This window comes from Pelophylax lessonae (genome assembly GCF_965119305.1).
Source record: "Pelophylax lessonae genome assembly, chromosome: 3".
NCBI lineage: Eukaryota > Metazoa > Chordata > Amphibia > Anura > Ranidae > Pelophylax > Pelophylax lessonae.
The window spans coordinates 488104833-488124271 of NC_138770.1; the positions used below are offsets into that span (position 1 = coordinate 488104833).

The 19439-nt window shown below is 39.8% G+C and overlaps 1 protein-coding gene across 1 annotated transcript in view; it reads right to left on the bottom strand.

Moving 5' to 3' along the window:
• Nucleotides 1-19439, bottom strand: part of NLRC4 (NLR family CARD domain containing 4) — a 200985-nt gene that overhangs the window by 18138 nt on the left and 163408 nt on the right. The gene's annotated exons all lie outside the window — the stretch shown is intronic.

Here is a 19439-nt window from a genome sequence, read left to right on the forward strand (position 1 = left end):
TTCTTATATGTGGGGTCTCTCAATAAAATCGGCCAATGAATTTTGATTATATTTTCTAGTTGGCGATGTTGTTGATTAAACTCTGTACAGAAGGCCAGTCCAAACTCTTTTTCTTGTTTCGGTTTAGATTTTAATAAATCTTTTCTATGAATTTTATTTACATTTTGTTGTATTTTATTAAGCTGTGCTGACTTGTATCCCTTATCCACAAACCTCTCAATTAACAATTTAGATTGTATTTGATAATCCCTTTCTAAATGGCAACTTCTTTTTATTCTTAACAGCTGTCCCTTTGGGACTGCTGATAGCCATTGGGGTGGTGTCCACTGTTAATAGGGATGTAACTATTTCTGTCAGTGGGCTTAAAATAAGTTTTGGAAGCCATATGATCATCTTGTTTGAAAATTGTCAAATCTAAATAATTCATTTCCACAGTGCTGTAATTGGCTGTAAAAGAGATATCATAGATATTGTGATACATATATTCAATAAAATCTTTGATGGTGTCCTCTGAACCTTCCCATACAATTAAAATATTATATTAAATATGGGTGTAGGTGGTTAAAAATATATTCGGTTACATAGACCATTGACACCTTTCGAACATCTGTGCTCTATGAGTACACCCCAACGACATATAATATCCAGCGTATACAACATGTTATGGGATAATTACCAACCTGACTCAGGCAAATCACAAAAGGCATGGTCTAAAGATTTGAACCTAGACATATCAGCGGAGCAGTGGGAACACATTCACCACTGTACACACAAGAGCTCACACAACGTTACGATCCAGGAGAGTAATTACAAGATGCAGTCCAGATGGTACAGGTCACCAGCTCTTTTACATAAGTTCAATACGGACATCTCAGACAAATGCTGGCGTTGTAACCAGGCAACCGGATCCATACTTCATATTTTCTGGGAATGCCCAGCTATCCAACCCTTTTGGACAAAAGTACATGAAAAAATAATCCTAATCACCACCTGCGATTTAGAATTCAAACCCGAAGTATACCTCCTTCACTACTCGCAAACTCCTGTGAGATCTTAGGCCAAATCTTTATGGAAAATTTTGATGAATGCAGCTAGAATGTGCATTCCCGTTCTATGGGGTTCAACACAAATACCCTCGCTTCAAACTTGGTTCAAACGCGTAAATAAAATCACCAGGATGGAACAACTGATAGCAACAGCTAAAGACTCCTCTTCCAAGTACATCTCCACATGGGCTACCAGGACCCATTTCCAATCATCAACGATGAACCCACTATAATGATCAAACACCCATACCCTCCTTGCTCTTGTACCTTATATCCTCATTGAAGTTCCAGACACTTAGACATACAGAGACATCAGCCGTTTACCGTACATGGTATGCTAGGATATCCCACAATTTTGATGACAGATTATTCAGTTTGGGAGACTAAACCCTTTAACTCAAACCAAGCTCACCCCTTGTCAACTCCCTTATCCCTTTGTGGTTGTTTGTGTTTTTTTTTTCCCTTTCTTTCTCCTTCTCTTTCTCTCTCCTCTTTCTTACTCCCTCTATCTCCCCCCTCTATATACACCCACCTACATTGATTCAATAATACATCGTTACAATCAATTCATATTCTCCAATACTACCATTTAAGGGACAAGACCAAACGTGCTCTCGTCTATATGCGCACCTACCTTCTTTTTGTCAATGTCCCACTTGCAAACTCTCAGAGTCAAACTTATACTCACGTCCATCCCCTTGAAATTTTAGAAGCAACCGTTGGATAAGTTATTGGCATTTTACTGCTCCAACCTTTGTTCTTGCACTACGCACATACCATGTTACGTTAAAATGTTACACTATATGTTCTTGTTTATTACGGAGTTTTTCCTTTTGCTCCTACGTTGTCTTCTTTCTATATTTCATACCTACATATCTTAATTCTACCATGTTCTTTACTTTCCAAAAATGTGAACTGGACTAGACGTTTGTAAGTTTACGATGTACCTGTATTGTCCTTCTTAAATCTAAATAAAACATTATGGAAAAAAAAATATATATATATATTCGGACTCCAACCTATTCATGAATATATTTGCCACCGTGGGAGCATATTTCGCTCCCATGGCTACCCCTCTTATTTGTTTATAAAAATTGTTACTATGCCAAAAATAATCATTTCCCATAGCAGTCGCTAAGATGTCTAACATAAATTGAATTTGAGGTAGAGTAAGTTTTTAGTCTTTTTTTAGAGCCCATTCTACCGCTGCCAAGGCATCTTTTTACTTTATGTTCATATATACAGGGGACAGGGCAAACCTTCATGGAGAGGTCCCAGAGGAAGGGGTTCTTACTGGGGACCCCTGAGGACACAGTCTCACTATTGGAGACTGAGAGGGCAACACAGAGTTCCGCCCCCACACTACCCTCAAACAGAACAAAGAAGAGAGGAAGTAGAGGAGGCAAGGGGAAAAAGAAAAAGAGAAACTTAGGAGCAGGAATATATAAATTAAGCAGTACGGTATTTAATGAGGATGAATTAGGAATTTTAGACCTTGAATTAAAATTTGCACCACCCAAAAATATCAATAAATTTCAAACTTTCATAGACTTACACAAATTTATAAGAAAACTCAACCTGGAAAAACATTTTGCTACCAAGACCACTGGTGTAGAAAATGAAGCATTACCATACACATATAGTGGTCTCAAAAATAAGTTTACATTCAACCCTATAATCAAGAATAACCAATGCCTAGATGTTTTTAAGTTAATGGAAGAACAAGACATTGAACAGATTATTATACATCCAGTCAGAGGAAGCAGACAAATTAAACAGTTTATAAGGGCACTAGAAAAAAATAAAGATGTTGTAATCAGACCGGCTGACAAAGGGGGGGGGGGGGATTGTCATTATGGACAAAGTGGAATATATGTCAGAGCTTAATCGGCTAGTGGAAGGTCCTGATGCTTACGTTAAATTGAAAGGAGACCCTCTTAACAAATTAAACGCTATGATGACCAAAAAAATAAAAAAGGCCCATAAGAGTAATATTTTGGATAAAAAAAAGAAATGAGGTACTTGATTCCAGATGCCCCTAATATGCCAATCATATACCAAGTACCGAAAATCCACAAAAATCCTACAAGACCACCAGGAAGACCCATTATAAATGGTGTTGAATCATTGTATTCAAGAACTGGAGAATATATAGATCATTTTTTCCAGCCATTGGCACAAAAATCACCATCTTATTTAAGAGATAGCAAGGATCTATTAAATTATATTGAAGGTTTAACTACTACTAGCAACACTATATTTGCCAGTGTGGATGTCAATTCCCTTTATACGAACATAAAGCAAAAAAATGCCTTGGCAGCGGTAGAATGGGCTCTAAAAAAAGACAACAAACTCCCTCTACCTCAAATTCAATTTATGTTAGACATCTTAGAGACTGCTTCGGGTGGACAGATTACTGGGCGGGGCTGGGGAAGACCAGCTGTGATAGTACATGTGGGTACCAATGACATAGGCAGAGGGAGATGGAGAGTCCTAAACGATTTCAGGGATTTAGACGCTAAGTTGAGGAGAAGAACCTCCAAGGTAGTATTTTCAGAAATACTACCTGTACCTCGAGCCACACCAGAGAGGCAGCGGGAGATTAGGGAAGTTAACATGTGGCTGAGGAGCTGGTGTAGTAAGGAGGGTTTCGGGTCCCTGGAGAACTGGGCCGACTTTTCAGTCGCCACCGGCTCTTTGGTAGGGACGGATTGCACCTAAATGGGGAGGGTGCAACCGTACTGGGTGAGAGGATGGCCAAAAAGTTAGAGGGGCTTTTAAACTAGGTGATGGGGGGAGGGTACAGATGTAGAATTAGCCAGCGGGGAGCAAGATTCAGAGGGCACAAATGGGGACATTAGTGGTAGGGTGTTCAGAGTTCCTAAATCCAAGGTGGGTATGGGGAAAAATCATAAGAGCAGCCTAAAAACAACATCAAATAAGGATATGGCATGCAACCGGTCAAAATTATGAGGTTTGTATACCAATGCCAGAAGCTTGGCCAACAAGATGGGAGAGCTGAAGCTGCTGATGATTGAGGAGGACTTAGATTTTGTGGGGATAACAGAGACTTTGTTCGACAACTCTCATGATTGGATGGCGACCATTCAGGGGTAATCCCTTTATCGCAGAGATAGAAAAGGTAAAAAAGGGGGAGGGGTATGTCTGTATATTAAGAACAGTATACAGGTAAATATGAAGGATGATATTAATAATGGAGCTATGCAGGAGGCAGAATCCCTATGGGTAGGACTTAAAAGGGAAGGCACTATAGGGAAGGTAATATTGGGCGTATGCTATAGGTTCCCCAACCAAAGGGAGGAGGGGGAGGCGGACCTCCTTTTACAGATAGGATTGGCAGCAAGGATGGGAAATGTCATTATAATGGGGAACTTTAATTATCCAGATATAGACTGGGCAGAAGGAACCGGGCATTCAGCCAAGGCTCGGCAGTTCCTAAATGCTTTGCAGGACAATTTTATGGGTCAAATGGGGAACGCACCGACAAGAAACAAACAATGCGGTACTAGACCTACTTATTACCAACAATATAGACCTACTCACGGATATAGAAATATGGGGCAACTTAGGAAACAGTGACCATAGGTCAATTAGTTTCACTATTAATTATAGTAATAGGAAAAACAAGGGTTATATAAGGACACTGAATTTCAAAAGAGCCAATTTCCCAAAACTGCGCTCTTTGCTAGAAAATATCAAATGGGATAGAACCCTGGGAAAAAAAAGAACACAGAGGAAAAATGGGAGTGCTTCAAAAGCATACTAAACGAAGGGATTGGCCAGTGCATTTCAAAGGGAAATAAATTTAAAAGAGCGAAACTAAACCCTGGGTGGCTAAACACCAACATAAATATGCATATAAATACTAAGGAAAAAGCCTTCAAAAAATACAAGGCCGAGGGGTCATTGGCAGCATTCAAGCATTACAAAGAGTGTAATAAGAAATGTAAAGGCGAAATCAAGGCAGCTAAAATAGAACACGAGAAAAATATAGCGGAAGAGAGTAAAGAGAACCCCAAGAAATTCTTTAAGTATATAAACAGTAAAAAAGCGAGGCCAGAACACATTGGCCCCATAAAAGACGACGAAGGAAATCTGGCCACAGAGGACAGAGAGAAGGCAAAAGTGTTAAATAATTTCTTCTCTTCAGTCTTCACAAAGGAATTGGAGGGCTACACTAACCCAGCTTGTAATGCTAAACTAAATAATACACCTCAGGAAGTACCGCCATGACTAACAGAAGATAGACTTAGAACTAAACTAGAGAAATTTAACATAAATAAATCACCGGGACCGGATGGCTTGCACCCGAGGGTTCTTAAAGAGCTCAGCCAGGTGATTGCCAGACCATTATTCTTGATCTTTAAGGATAGTCTACAGACGGGTATGGTGCCAGCTGATTGGAAAAAAGCCAACATGGTACCAATATTTAAAAAAAGGGCCGAGATATATCCCGGGTAACTATAGGCCAGTCAGCCTAACATCAGTAGTCTGCAAGATTTTGGAGGGGATATTAAGGGACCACATACAATACTTTAGTAATGAAAACTGTATTATTAGTAGTAATTAGCATGGATTCATGAAATATCGTCCTTGCCAAACCAATCTATTAACCTTCTACGATGAAGTGAGCTGCCACCTAGATAAAGGTAAGCCTGTGGATGTGGTGTATCTGTGGGGAACGGTGTCAAAGGCCTTTGCAAAGTTCAAATGCTTACTGTACAAACTAAGGAATGTAGGTATGGACCATAGGGTGAGTACCTGGATAGAGAACTGGCTCCATGGGAGAGTCCAGAGGGTGGTGATTAATGGGGAGTACTCGGATTGGGCGGGTGTGGAAAGTGGGGTCCCCTAAGGTTCTGTCCTGGGACCAATCCTGTTTAATTTATTCATAAATGATCTAGAGGAGGGGATATCTAGTACAATCTCAGTATTTGCGGATGATACTAAACTAAGCATGCCAATATCTTGTATGCAGGATGTGGAAACCTTACAAGTGGACCTGAAAAAAATAATGGGGTGGGCAACTACATGGCAGATGAGGTTTAATGTTGAAAAATGTAAAGTAATGCACTTGGGCGTCAGAAACACGAAAGCAAGCTACTCACTAGGGGGAAAACCTCTGGGTGAATCTAAGATGGAAAAGGACCTGGGGGTACTAGTGGACAACAGGTTTGGCAGTGGCATGCAATTCCAAGCCGCTGCAAGCAAAGCCTACAGAATACTGGCATGTATAAAAAAGGGGATTCACTCCAGAAATAAAGAGATTATTCTCCCACTCTACAAGACTCTGGTCCGGCCGCATCTGGAGTATGCTGTCCAGTTCTGGGCACCGGTCCTCAGGGAGGATGTGCTGGAACTGGAGAGAGTCCAGAGAAGGGCAACAAAAATAATTAGGGGAATGGAGGACATCAGCTATGAGGAAAGACTACAGGCACTGAACCTGTTCTCTCTGGAGAAGAGACAATTGAGGGGGGATATGATATCAATGTACAAATACTGTACTGGCGACCCTAGCATAAGGAACAAACTTTTTAGAGAAGGGGAATACAATAAGACACATGGCCACTCACTAAAACTAGAGGAAAAACGGTTTAACCTTAAAATACGTAAGGGGTTCTTTACTGTCAGAGCAATAAGGATGTGGAATTCGCTTCCACAAGCAGTCGTTTCAGCAGGGAGCATAGATAGTTTCAAAAAACTATTAGATGGGCACCTTAACCACTTGCTAACTGGTCACGTTGACCCTACTGCGGCAAAGTGGCTCGATATCGTCCAGCGACGTAGACCTACGTCGCTGGACTCCTTCCCTTGTGGGTGGCGCGTGCGCGCCGCCGGAGGCTCGCTCCCGCTGTATTCAGTCACAGCGGGATTCGGGCCAGGGGAGGAGCGGCGGTGATCACCATCGCTCTTCCCCGATCGTTGGGGATCGAGTGTGGAGATCCGCCCGCTTGTGTAAACATAGCGGGCGGATCTCCTAAGTGACAGGCAGGGACAGATTGCAGGATTCAGCATAGCTGAACCTGCGATCTGTGCCTGTGTCACACAGTCCCCTCCCCCCACACACGTTAGTAAGCACCAGGCATACATTAACCCCTTGATCACCAATAAAAAATAACCCCTTCCCTGCCAGTGTCATTTTTAAAGTAACAGTGCATATTTATAGCACTGATTACTGTAGTAATGTCACTGGTACCCCCAAAAGTGTCAAAAATGTCAGTCAAGGGTCTGATCTGTCCGCCGCAATGTCGCAGTCTCGGGGGAAAAAAAAAAAAAAAATCGCAGATCGCCGCCATTACTAGTTAAAAAAAAAAAACAATAAAAATGACATAAATTTCCCATAGTAGCTGCGATAAATTTTGTGCAAACCAATCAAAATACGCTCATTGCGATTTTTTTTAACAAAAATATGTAGCAGAAAACAAATTGGCCTAAAATGTTAAAAAATTTTGATTTTTACATTTTTTTTTGGGGAATTTCATATAAAAAAATGCGTAAAATCAAATACCACCAAAAGAAAGCTCTATTTGTGGGGAAAAAAGTACATACATTAAATTTGGGTAAAGCATCGCACGACCGTGCAATTGTCCGTTAAAGTAACGAAGTGCCGAATCGCAAAATATGGACTGGTCAGGAATGGGGTAAAATCTTCCGGTCTTAAAGCAGTTAAAAATACGCTCATTGGGAATTTTTTTGTCAAAGACATGTAGCTAAATACATTTTGGCCTAAATATATGAAAAAAATTAAATATATTGGATAATTTTTAACTGTCAAAGTAGAAAAATATTGTTATTTTTTCAAAATTGTCGAATTTTTTTATTAATATCGCATAGAATTAAAATCGCACAGGTGATCAAATACCACCAATAGAAAGCTCTGTTTGTGGGAAAAAAAGGACGTAAATTTCGTTTGGGTATGGTGTTGCATGAACGCGCAATTGTCAGTTAAATTCGCACAGTGCCGAATCGCAAAAAGTGGCCTGGACGTAGGACAGCAAAATCCTCCAGTGGTAAAGTGGTTAAAGACCACAACATACAGGGGTATGCAATGTACGGTAAACAGCAAACACACACACACACACATCATAGGTTGAACTGCATGGACTGATGTCTTTTTCCAACCTCACAAACTATGTAACTATGTAACTATGCTATGGGATATAACTATTTTTGGTATAGTAACAATTTTTTTTTTTTTTTTTTTGGGAAATATTTTTATTGGGTTTTAAACATGTATGAACACAATAGAACAAGAGCATAGTGATCACATAGATACACATAGTGCAATGGAACAGGGTGGTATAAGATCAAGAACATATGTAGAGCACTCTAAGATCCTAAGATCTGGGGTGTTATATAAACAACAATAACAATTGAAAATGTTTTCGACAGACAATATGGGTAAGAAAGGAAGATTTATATGGGTCTGGGTGTGACTGTCTCCCCTGGAGATGCCAACAATTTTTATAAACAAATAAGAGGGGTAGCCATGGGAGCGAAATATGCTCCCACAGTGGCAAATATATTCATGAACAAGTGGGAGTCCGAATATATTTTTAACCACCCACACCCCTATTTAAAAGCTTTTAAAGAATATATTGATGATATTTTAATCGTATGGGAAGGTTCCGTGGACACCCTTACAGATTTTATTGAGTATATGAATCACAATATTTATGATATCTCTTTTACAGCCAATTACAGCACCGTGGAAAATTATTTCAATTTGACAATTTTTAAACAAGATGATCATATGGCTTCCAAAACTCTTTTAAGACCACTGACAGAACTATTTACATCCCTATTAACAGTGGACACACCCCAAGTTGCTATCAGCAGTCCCTAAGGGACAGCTGTTAATAATTTAGATTGTGTTTGGTAATCCATTTCTAAATGGCAATTGTTTTTTATTCTTAAGTGAGAGGTTTGTGGATAAGGGATACAAGTCAGCACAGCTTAACAAAATACAACAAAATGTAAATAAAATTATTAGAAAAGATTTATTAAAATCTAAACTGAAACAAGAAAAAGAGTTTGGACTGGCCTTCAGTACAGAGTTTAATCAACAACATCGCCAACTAGAAAATATAATCAAAATTCATTGGCCCATTTTATTGAGAGACCCCCACATATAAGAAGATTCTTCCAAACAAGCCAAAATTTATCTACAGACGTCCACCTATTTTAAATATCTCTATCCCTATTTTAAAAGACAAAATAGTTAAAAGCATCCCAGACCCCCCCCAAAAAAATGTTACCTTTTTGAACCAGACAGGTTTTTTCAGATGTGGTAAATGCATCACATGCCAAACCTGTAAAATTAACAATAAATCAAGGAAAGTGACACATTTCAAATCTAATTCTAGCTTACGGGAATATGAAATAGATAAATGTATTACCTGTAATAGCACCCACGTCACATACCTATTGGAATGTGAATGTGGGTTGCAGTATGTAGGCAGGACTACAAGAGAACTACATGTCAGACTGAGGGAACATATTAATAATATAAAAAAGTGTTTTTGCAAACACAGTCTGTCAAACCATTTCAGATTACATCACAACAGGGATCCCAGTAAATTAAAATTTTGTGGCATTGACAAAATAGAAAAGCACTGGAGAGGCACTAATTTGAAGAAGGCCATCTCCCAAAATGAAACCAAATGGATCCATCAGCTCCGTAGTATGACACCTGTAGGTTTAAATGTAGAAATAGACATCAATTGTTTTATTTATTATTTAAAAAAAACATTTATAAGTTTTATTATTCAGGTTGAGTAATATATGTCTATGCATATTTTATCTGTGTGTATATATTTATTAATTATCATTTTTGTATTTAGATTTTATGTATTTTTGGGTGACATGGTCCATATATATATATATATATATATATATATATATATATATATACATATATATATATATATATATATATACAGTGGGTACGGAAAGTATTCAGACCCCCTTAAATTTTTCACTCTTTGTTATATTGCAGCCATTTGCTAAAATCATTTAAGTTCATTCTTCTTCCTCATGAATGTACACATAGCACCCCATACTGACAGAAAAACACAGAATTGTTGACATTGTTGCAGATTTATTAAAAAAGAAAAACTGAAATATCACATGGTCCTAAGTATTCAGACCCTTTGCTCAGTATTTAGTAGAAGCCCCCTTTTGATCTAATACAGCCAGGAGTCTTTTTGTGAAAGATGCAACAAGTCTTTCACACCTGGATTTGGGGATCCTCTGCCATTCCTCCTTGCAGATCCTCTCCAGTTCTGTCAGGTTGGATGGTAAATGTTGGTGGACAGCCATTTTTAGGTCTCTCCAGAGATGCTCAATTGGGTTTAAGTCAGGGCTCTGGCTGGGCCATTCAAGAACAGTCACGGAGTTGTTGTGAAGCCACTCCTTTGTTATTTTAGCTGTGTGCTTAGGGTCATTGTCTTGTTGGAAGGTAAACCTTCGGCCCAGTCTGAGGTCCAGAGCACTCTGGAGAAGGTTTTTGTCCAGGATATCCCTGCACTTGTCCGCATTCACCTTTCCCTGGATTGCAACCAGTCATCCTGTCCCTGCAGCTGAAAAACACCCCCACAGCATGATGCTGCCACCACCATGCTTCACTGTTGGGACTGTATTGGACAGGTGATGAGCAGTGCCTGGTTTTCTCCACACATACCGCTTAGAATTAAGGCCAAAAAGTTCTATTTTGGTCTCATCAGACCAGAGAATCTTATTTCTCACCATCTTGGAGTCCTTCAGGTGTTTTTTAGCAAACTCCATGCAGGCTTTCATGTGTCTTACACTGAGGAGAGGCTTCCGTCGGGCCACTCTGCCATAAAGCCCCGACTGGTGGAGGGCTGCAGTGATGGTTGACTTTCTACAACTTTCTCCCATCTCCTGACTGCATCTCTGGAGCTCAGCCACAGTGATCTTTGGGTTCTTCTTTACCTCTCTCACCAAGGCTCTTCTCCCCCGATAGCTCAGTTTGGCCAGACGGCCAGCTCTAGGAAGGGTTCTGGTCGTCCCAAACGTCTTCCATTTGAGGATTATGGAGGCCACTGTGCTCTTAGGAACCTTAAGTGCAGCAGAAATCTTTTTGTAACCTTGGCCAGATCTGTGCCTTGCCACAATTCTGTCTCTGAGCTCTTCAGGCAGTTCCTTTGACCTCATGATTCTCATTTGCTCTGACATGCATTGTGATCTGGAAGGTCTTATATAGACAGGTGTGTGGCTTTCCTAATCAAGTTCAATCAGTATAATCAAACACAGCTGGACTCAAATGAAGGTGTAGAACCATCTCAAGGATGATCAGAAGAAATGGAAAGCACCTGAGTTAAATATATGAGTGTCACAGCAAAGGGTCTGAATACTTAGGACCATGTGATATTTCAGTTTTTCTTTTTTAATAAATCTGCAACAATGTCAACAATTCTGTGTTTTTCTGTCAGTATGGGGTGCTATGTGTACATTCATGAGGAAGAAGAATGAACTTAAATGATTTTAGCAAATGGCTGCAATATAACAAAGAGTGAAAAATTTAAGGGGGTCTGAATACTTTCCGTACCCACTGTATATATATATATATATATATATATATATATTTATACACAAACCCAATTCCAAAAAAGTTGGGACACTGTACAAATTGTGAGTAAAAAAAAGGAATGGATTAATTTACAAATCTCATAAACTAATATTTTATTCACAATAGATAGATAACATATCAAATGTTGAAAGTGAGACATTTTGAAATGTCATGCCAAATATTGGCTCTATTTGGATTTCATGAGAGCTACACATTCCAAAAAAGTTGGGACAAATAGCAATAAGAGGCTGGAAAAGTTAAATGTACATATAAGGAACAGCTGGAGGACCAATTTGCAACTTATTAGGTCAATTGGCAATATGATCGGGTATAAAAAGCGCCTCTCAGTGTGACAGTGTCTCTCAGAAGTAAAGATGGGCAGAGGATCACCAATTCCCCCAATGCTTCTGTGAAAAATAGTGGAGCAATATCAGAAAGAAGTTTCTCAGAGAAAAATTGCAAAGAGTTTGAAGTTTTTTTATCATCATCTACAGTGCATAAAATCATCCAAAGATTCAGAGAATCTAGAACAATCTCTGTGCATAAGGGTCAAGGCCGGAAAACCATACTGGATGCCCGTGATCTTCGGGCCCTTAGACGGCACTGCATCACATACAGGAATGCTACTGTAATAGAAATCACAACATGGGCTCAGGAATACTTCCAGAAAACATTGTCGGTGAACACAATCCACCGTGCCATTCGCCGTTGCCGGCTAAAACTCTATAGGCCAAAAAAGAAGCCATATCTAAACATGATCCAGAAGCGCAGGCGTTTTCTCTGGGCCAAGGCTCATTTAAAATGGACTGTGGCAAAGTGGATGTGGCATGGGCAGTTTACACATCTGGAAAGGCACCATCAATGCTGAAAGGTATATCCAAGTTCTAGAACGACAAATGCTCCCATCCAGACGTCGTCTCTTTCAGGGTAGACCTTGCATTTTCCAACATGACAATGCCAGACCACATACTGCATCAATCACAACATCATGGCTGCGTAGAAAGAAGAAGGATCCAGGTACTGAAGTGGCCAGCTTGCAGTCCAGATCTTTCACCCATAGAAAACATTTGGCACATCATAAAGAGGAAGATGCGATAAAGAAGACCTGAGACAGTTGAGCAACTAGAAGCCTGCATTAGACAAGAATGGGACAACATTCTTATTCCTAAACTTGAGCAACTTGTCTCCTCAGCCCCCAGATGTTTGCAGACTGTTATAAAAAGTAGGGATGATCAAACGGTTCGGGTCGACCATCGGTTCGGCCCGAACATTGGGTGTTCGAGGTTCGGCCGAATTTAGAACTTTTTGCCCAAAAAGTTCGGAATTCGGCAACCAAACCCGCCCAAAATGCAATGCTTCAGGAAATGGGCTTTAAAAGCCTGTGAATGGACCAGAACCATTAGCAAAAGCCAATTGAGGGGGCAGGAGAATGCTAGGAATGTGATTGGAGTGACTAGGGGGTCCCTAGACCAATCATTAGTGAATACGCCCCCCAGTTTATAAGATCGCCCCCGCCATATTCCTAGCATTGTTATACTGGACACGGAAGAGAGTGGAATGCTGTTCTGTTAATTTTACTTTAAAAGTGTCATTTAGCTATTTTTAGTGTGAGGAAAGGGATATCTAGTGTAGTTAGAGTGCTCCTTTACACTTAAGTTAGCTTCAAAAATTGAGTTTCTGTAGGGAAAGTGTTAAGTGTAAGGGGACCGTAGTGTAGTGTAGGGTTACCTGGCAGTGACTGCTATGGCAGGGTGACAAAACCCTTCCATAGCAGGGTGACCGCTATAGAGAAATGATCTTTTCTCTGAATAGCTTCGGCACACCCATATGGCTTCTCACCAGCCAAGCATTTTTTATGCTGCAGGGGCTGCCACTGCCAGTGCTTTTTTGAGGACATGTTTGATGTCAGACATGACATCTGAACATGTGTATAGGGGGTATATATACACATATATGTCTGAATATATACCCCTAGACATATATAGGTGTGATAGTAGCAGAAATAAATACTTGCGCTAATTAAATCATTTACAGTAATATAATACAGTAGTGTAATTCTGCTACTATCACACCTATATATGTCTAGGGGTATATATTCAGACATATATGTGTATATATACCCCCTATACACATGTTCAGATGTTTTGCCTGCCTCAAAAGAACCCAAAAAAATGCCAAAAAAACGCTAGCGTCAAAAAAAAAAAAAATGCCCAGGTGGGTTTTTGCTGGCATTTTTTGGGGTTTTTGGAGGCAGGCAAAACATGTGAACTTGTACACAGTACCACTATACACAAGTTCAGATGTTTTGCCTGCCTCAAAAGAACCCCAAAAAATGCCAAAAAAACGCTAGCGTCAAAAAAAAAATGCCCAGGTGTGTTTTTGCTGGCATTTTTTGGGGGGTTTTGGAGGCAGGCAAAACATCTGAACTTGTGCACAGTACCACTATACACAAGTTCAGATGTTTTTCCTGACTGCAAAGAACCCAAAAAAAAATGCCTGCTTTGAAACCGGCAAGGTGTGGAGAGAAGCTAACCCCCTGTCTGAAAGTTTTCTAATACATACAATCCTTTTTTTTTCTGGTTCTGGACATGCTACAGAGCTGAAACTTCACAGGTACACCTTTTAGACCCCCCAGACACAAAATCACACAAAAAAAAGTTCTTAAAAATTGTCATTTTTGATAAAAAAGCCAATTATTGAAAAAATTAAAAAAAAAAAAAAAAAAGGAGAGATTTTCAGATTTTTATCTGGGGGGTCTAAAAAGTGTACATGTGAAGTTTCAGCTCTGTAGCATGTCCAGAACCATAAAAAAAAAAGATTATTTGTATTAGAAAACTTTCTGACAGGGGGTTGGCTTCGCTGCTGTAACACCTTGCCGGTTTAATAGAAGGCATTTTTTTGAGTTCTTTGCAGTCAGGAAAAACATCTGAACTTGTGTATAGTGGTACTGTGCACAAGTTCTGATGTTTTGCCTGCCTCCAAAAATCCCCAAAAAATGCCAGCAAAAACACACCTGGGCATTTTTTTTTTGACGCTAGCATTTTTTTTGGCATTTTTTGGGGTTCTTTTGAGGCAGGCAAAACATCTGAACTTGTGTATAGTGGTGTATATACACACATACATATATTTATATACACACCTAGACATATATAGTTGTGATAGTAGCAGAAATATATTACTGTAAATGATTTCATTAGTGCAAGCATATATTTCTGCTACTATCACACCTATATATGTCTAGGTGTGTATATAAATGAATGGATGTGTGTATATACACCACTATACACAAGTTCAGATGTTTTGCCTGCCTCAAAAGAACCCCAAAAAATGCCAAAAAAAACGATAGCGTCAAAAAAAAATGCCCAGGTGTGTTTTTGCTGGCATTTTTTGGGGGTTTTTGGAGGCAGGCAAAACATCAGAACTTGTGCACAGTACCACTATACACAAGTTCAGATGTTTTTCCTGACTGCAAAGAACCCCAAAAAAATGCCTGCTTTGAAACCGGCAAGGTGTGGAGAGAAGCTAACCCCCTGTCTGAAAGTTTTTTAATACATACAATCCTTTTTTTTTTCTGGTTCTGGACATGCTACAGAGCTGAAACTTCACAGGTACACCTTTTAGACCCCCCAGACACAAAATTACACAAAAAAAGTTCTTAAAAATTGTCATTTTTGATAAAAAAGCCAATTATTGAAAAAATTAAAAAAAAAAAAAAAAAAAAGGAGAGATTTTTAGATTTTTATCTGGGAATGCCTTCTATTAAACCGGCAAGGTGTTACAGCAGCGAAGCAAACCCCGTCAGAAAGTTTTCTAATACAAACGATCTTTTTTTTATGGTTCTGGACATGCTACAGAGCTGAAACTTCAGATGTACACTTTTTAGACCCCCCAGATCTGAAATCCAAAGTAAAAATGAAAAAATCTCTCTCTTTTTTTTTTTTTTTAATAATTGGCTTTTTTATCAAAAATGACAATTTTTAAGAACTTTTTTTTTTGTGTGATTTTGTGTCTGGGGGGTCTAAAAGGTGTACCTGTGTTTCAGCTCTGTAGCATGTCCAGAACCAGAAAAAAAGATCATATAGGTGTTAAAGTTAAAGGAGGGTCCCGACCCACATCCCTGTTCTACTGAAAAATTATTATTTTTCATTTTTCATGGTTCTGGACATGCTACAGAGCTGAAACTTCACATGCACACCTTTTAGACCCCCCCCAGATACTAAATCCAAAGTAAAAATCAAAAAATCTCTCTTTTTTTTTTTTCAATAATTGGCTTTTTTATCAAAAATGACAATTTTTAAGAACTTTTTTTGTGTGATTAATAGTTAATGGGGCATGACCCAGAACCCTAGGCACTTTTTAGGGGCATTTATTGGGTTTTAGGGCTTAAAAATTGTGTTTTTTGATTACCGAAGTTCGGGTCCCATTGATTTCAATGGGGTTCTGAAATCCGAACCGAACTTTTGGAAAATTCGGGTGTTCTGGTCGAACCGAACTTTTCAAAAGTTCGATCATCCTTAATAAAAAAGGAGAGGGGATGCCACACAGTGGTAAACATGGCCTTGTCCCAACTTTTTTGAGATGTGTTGATGCCATGAAATTTAAAATCAACTTATGTTTCCCTTAAAAATTATACATTTTCTCAGTTTAAACATTTGATATGTCATCTATGTTGCATTCTGAATAAAACATTGAAATGTGAAACTTCCACATCATTGAATTCTGTTTTTATTCACAATTTTTACAGTGTCCCAACTTTTTTGGAATCGGGTTTGTATATATGAAGTCACCGTTTGGGGACACCGTAGTCTCAACACAAAATATTTAGAACTAATATGTTTAAAATTGTATATATACACCCCTATAATGGATTATAAGTATCGGGTTAGAGGAATTATAATTTAATAGGCAAAATCTACCACTACTAGTATGTATATACTATTCCTGCAATAATAGTTAACAATGCTAGTTCTGGCAGATGTTCAGTAAGGTGTAGTGGGATGTTCCGGGTGTAGTAGGAGGAGTATAGCTGCATAAGGGAGCATTGCATGCTAGACGTACAAGCTACAGAGGACGCCTAGTGGGAGGGCGAAACGCGTATAGCGAGGTACGAGCGTATGACGTCAGTTCCGGCCAGTGAAACGCACTCTGCAATAACCACTGCGCTATAGAGGACTATTGTTTTTTTATATGTAAGTGGACACTTTTTCTTAATAAAGCGTTTTTACATACTTCACTATGGAGAGTCTTTCCCTTCTATGTTCCACTGTGGAGGAGAGTACAGGAAGCTTAGAGGCATAGCAACCCGTTACAGCGGTCTGTTGGTTCAAGCTCAGATCGAGTGTGACTCCCAGGATAAAGCCTTTACTTAAGTTGTTCTGGTGAGTGGGGACACATCAGGGGAGCACGGAGCACACAACAAGCGAGCACGATTTGAGCACAATTTATTGGAGCACTACAGCACTTTTTGGAATATCATAGCAGCACTTTATGAACTTTTATAATTTGTGGATATTTTCTATGTATATTAATTTTTGCTGCACATGGTCACTTTTTTGTTGCACATAGCACTTTATGCACTATTGAATTAAGTGTTTTGGAATATAGACAGTATGAAGTTTACAAAGCAGTGCTGATATCCATGTTTTTTCATCATTTAAAAGGCACATACACCTTTTTTGTCAGCAGCAGCTTTTTATTATTTATTATTTTTTGTTTATTAATCTGCACATATTTATTTCTCTCTTAAGAAAAATAAGTGTAATAAGTGTATAGAACATTCTTTTGGTCCATAAGCACGGGGTTTCCTTTTTACATTTATTGGAGGATGATACTGGCCTTTCTGTGGCCCTTGGACGCCTGCAGGGTCTGCCAGAGGAACTTGTGATCGCACCACGAACCTCGATATCCTCCTGTGGAGCCGAACCTGCTAAAGAAGCTGCATGTAGGACTGTGCAAACAGAACTGTCTTGAAGGTGGATACCACCAGACTCAGAACCTGTATGCATTTTGGTGAGAGAACTATCTGTGTGACAGCAGCCAGTGAATCATGGCCTGTGGTTCCTGAAGTTTGTCCAGAGAAAGGACCGCCCTGTTCAGAATTAGAATCAGACCTAGCTAAATTAATTCCCTGGACAGGGATAGGGGGGACCTTAGGTAGTTCGGGCATTACCTGAACCTTTTCATGAATTAGATCCACACAAGGAGACTCAGGACCTAAAAAACCTGAAAAGGACAAGCTTTGTCCCCCTTTCTGGGTACCCCCAAAATAATAATTTTGTGGTTCCCCTGGACGCACATTAAGGAGGTCCACAAGGCTGGAAACCAGCGAAGATGTCACCCCACCCCAATAATGAGTGAGGCCAGACCTTCATGCTAAAGGGGTCTTGTCTGTGGGTCTGGAGAAGCTAGCTCTAGGCTTACCAGAACAAGGAGGCTTGGAACCTCCCGGGGAAGATTTGAATGATCTATTTCCCGTATTGAAAAAGGAGGTGGGGTTTGACACTTTAAACAAGGCTCATAGAGACATGTGCCTCCATCCCTATATACAACGTATAAAAAGTTTGGGAACTTGTATGAGGTGTGTGACCAACTATGGGTGTAATGGATGTAGACACATGTAATGTAAAAAGAAACAGGCAAATATGAAACCATAGTTTAATTGGAACATCAAATAAACAGATGGCGTATATCCACTTTCACGGTACAATCCATGTATATCCTAAACCCTCTTTATCCAACTCTCCAACTAAGATGTAACCATCTTTTATTTGGTGTTCCAAGTAAACTATGGTTTTAGTTTTACCTGTTTCTTTTTACATTACATGCGTCTACTTCCATCCATTACACCCATTGTTGGTCACACACCTCATACAAAGTCATAAACTTTTTCTTTTATTTCCCTTAATCTCATTCACATAAGCATTAAAGAATTTTCTATGAGCTGAGAAGAAGGGCCCCGATGGCAGGAAGGTACTCTTCACCCCAGTGATACCCTTAATGATGTCATTCAGAGTAGCCCCAAAAAGGTGATTACCTTGAAAGGGCAGATCAATGAAAGCTTTATAAGAGGCTTGGTCTGCGGATCAATTCTTAAGCCACAGCATGTGCCTAATCACCACCGCTGAAACAAAGTTTGGACAGCACAGGGGCTTTATGCATTACAAATAAACTGTAGCCAATTGACAAACTGGTCCGCTAAATAAACATAAGCTGCAGGGACCTGGTCACCCCCCAGGTCCTGGCGCAAAAGCTTGGCCCATTCAGTTAGGGTCTGAGACACCAGGACTGAGGCAAAGCCTGGCCACAATGTCGAACCAGCCTTAGGTAAACATGCTGCATGCCACAGCCTCTGCTTTCTTGCCAGCCGGGTCCTTAAACTAAGGCACACAAGGGAACACTTTGGAGTGCAGCAAAGTCTCACGCACTGCAGTGATAAGTGCTTCTAATTTGCTGCTGTGACCATGGAGGATTCATCCTCACTAACGGATCAATCTGGTGGTGAGGACTGGCCGCGTCCACGGCTGCATCAGGCTCTGAATCAGAGGAGACAGACTGAGCAGGGAAAGGCGGGGGATGCTTCCTCCTGAGCCTTTGCCCACACGCCACTTCCACCAGGAACACTAAGAACTGCAGGACCACCGTCAGTACAACCAGTGCGTCGGAATTTTTTTTCCCTAAATGTTGCTTTTACTGTAGTAATGTTTAATGAGAGAGAGAGAGAGGAGAGAGAGAAAAGAGAGAGAGGAGAGAGAGAGGAGAGAAAGAAGAGAGAGAGAAAAGAG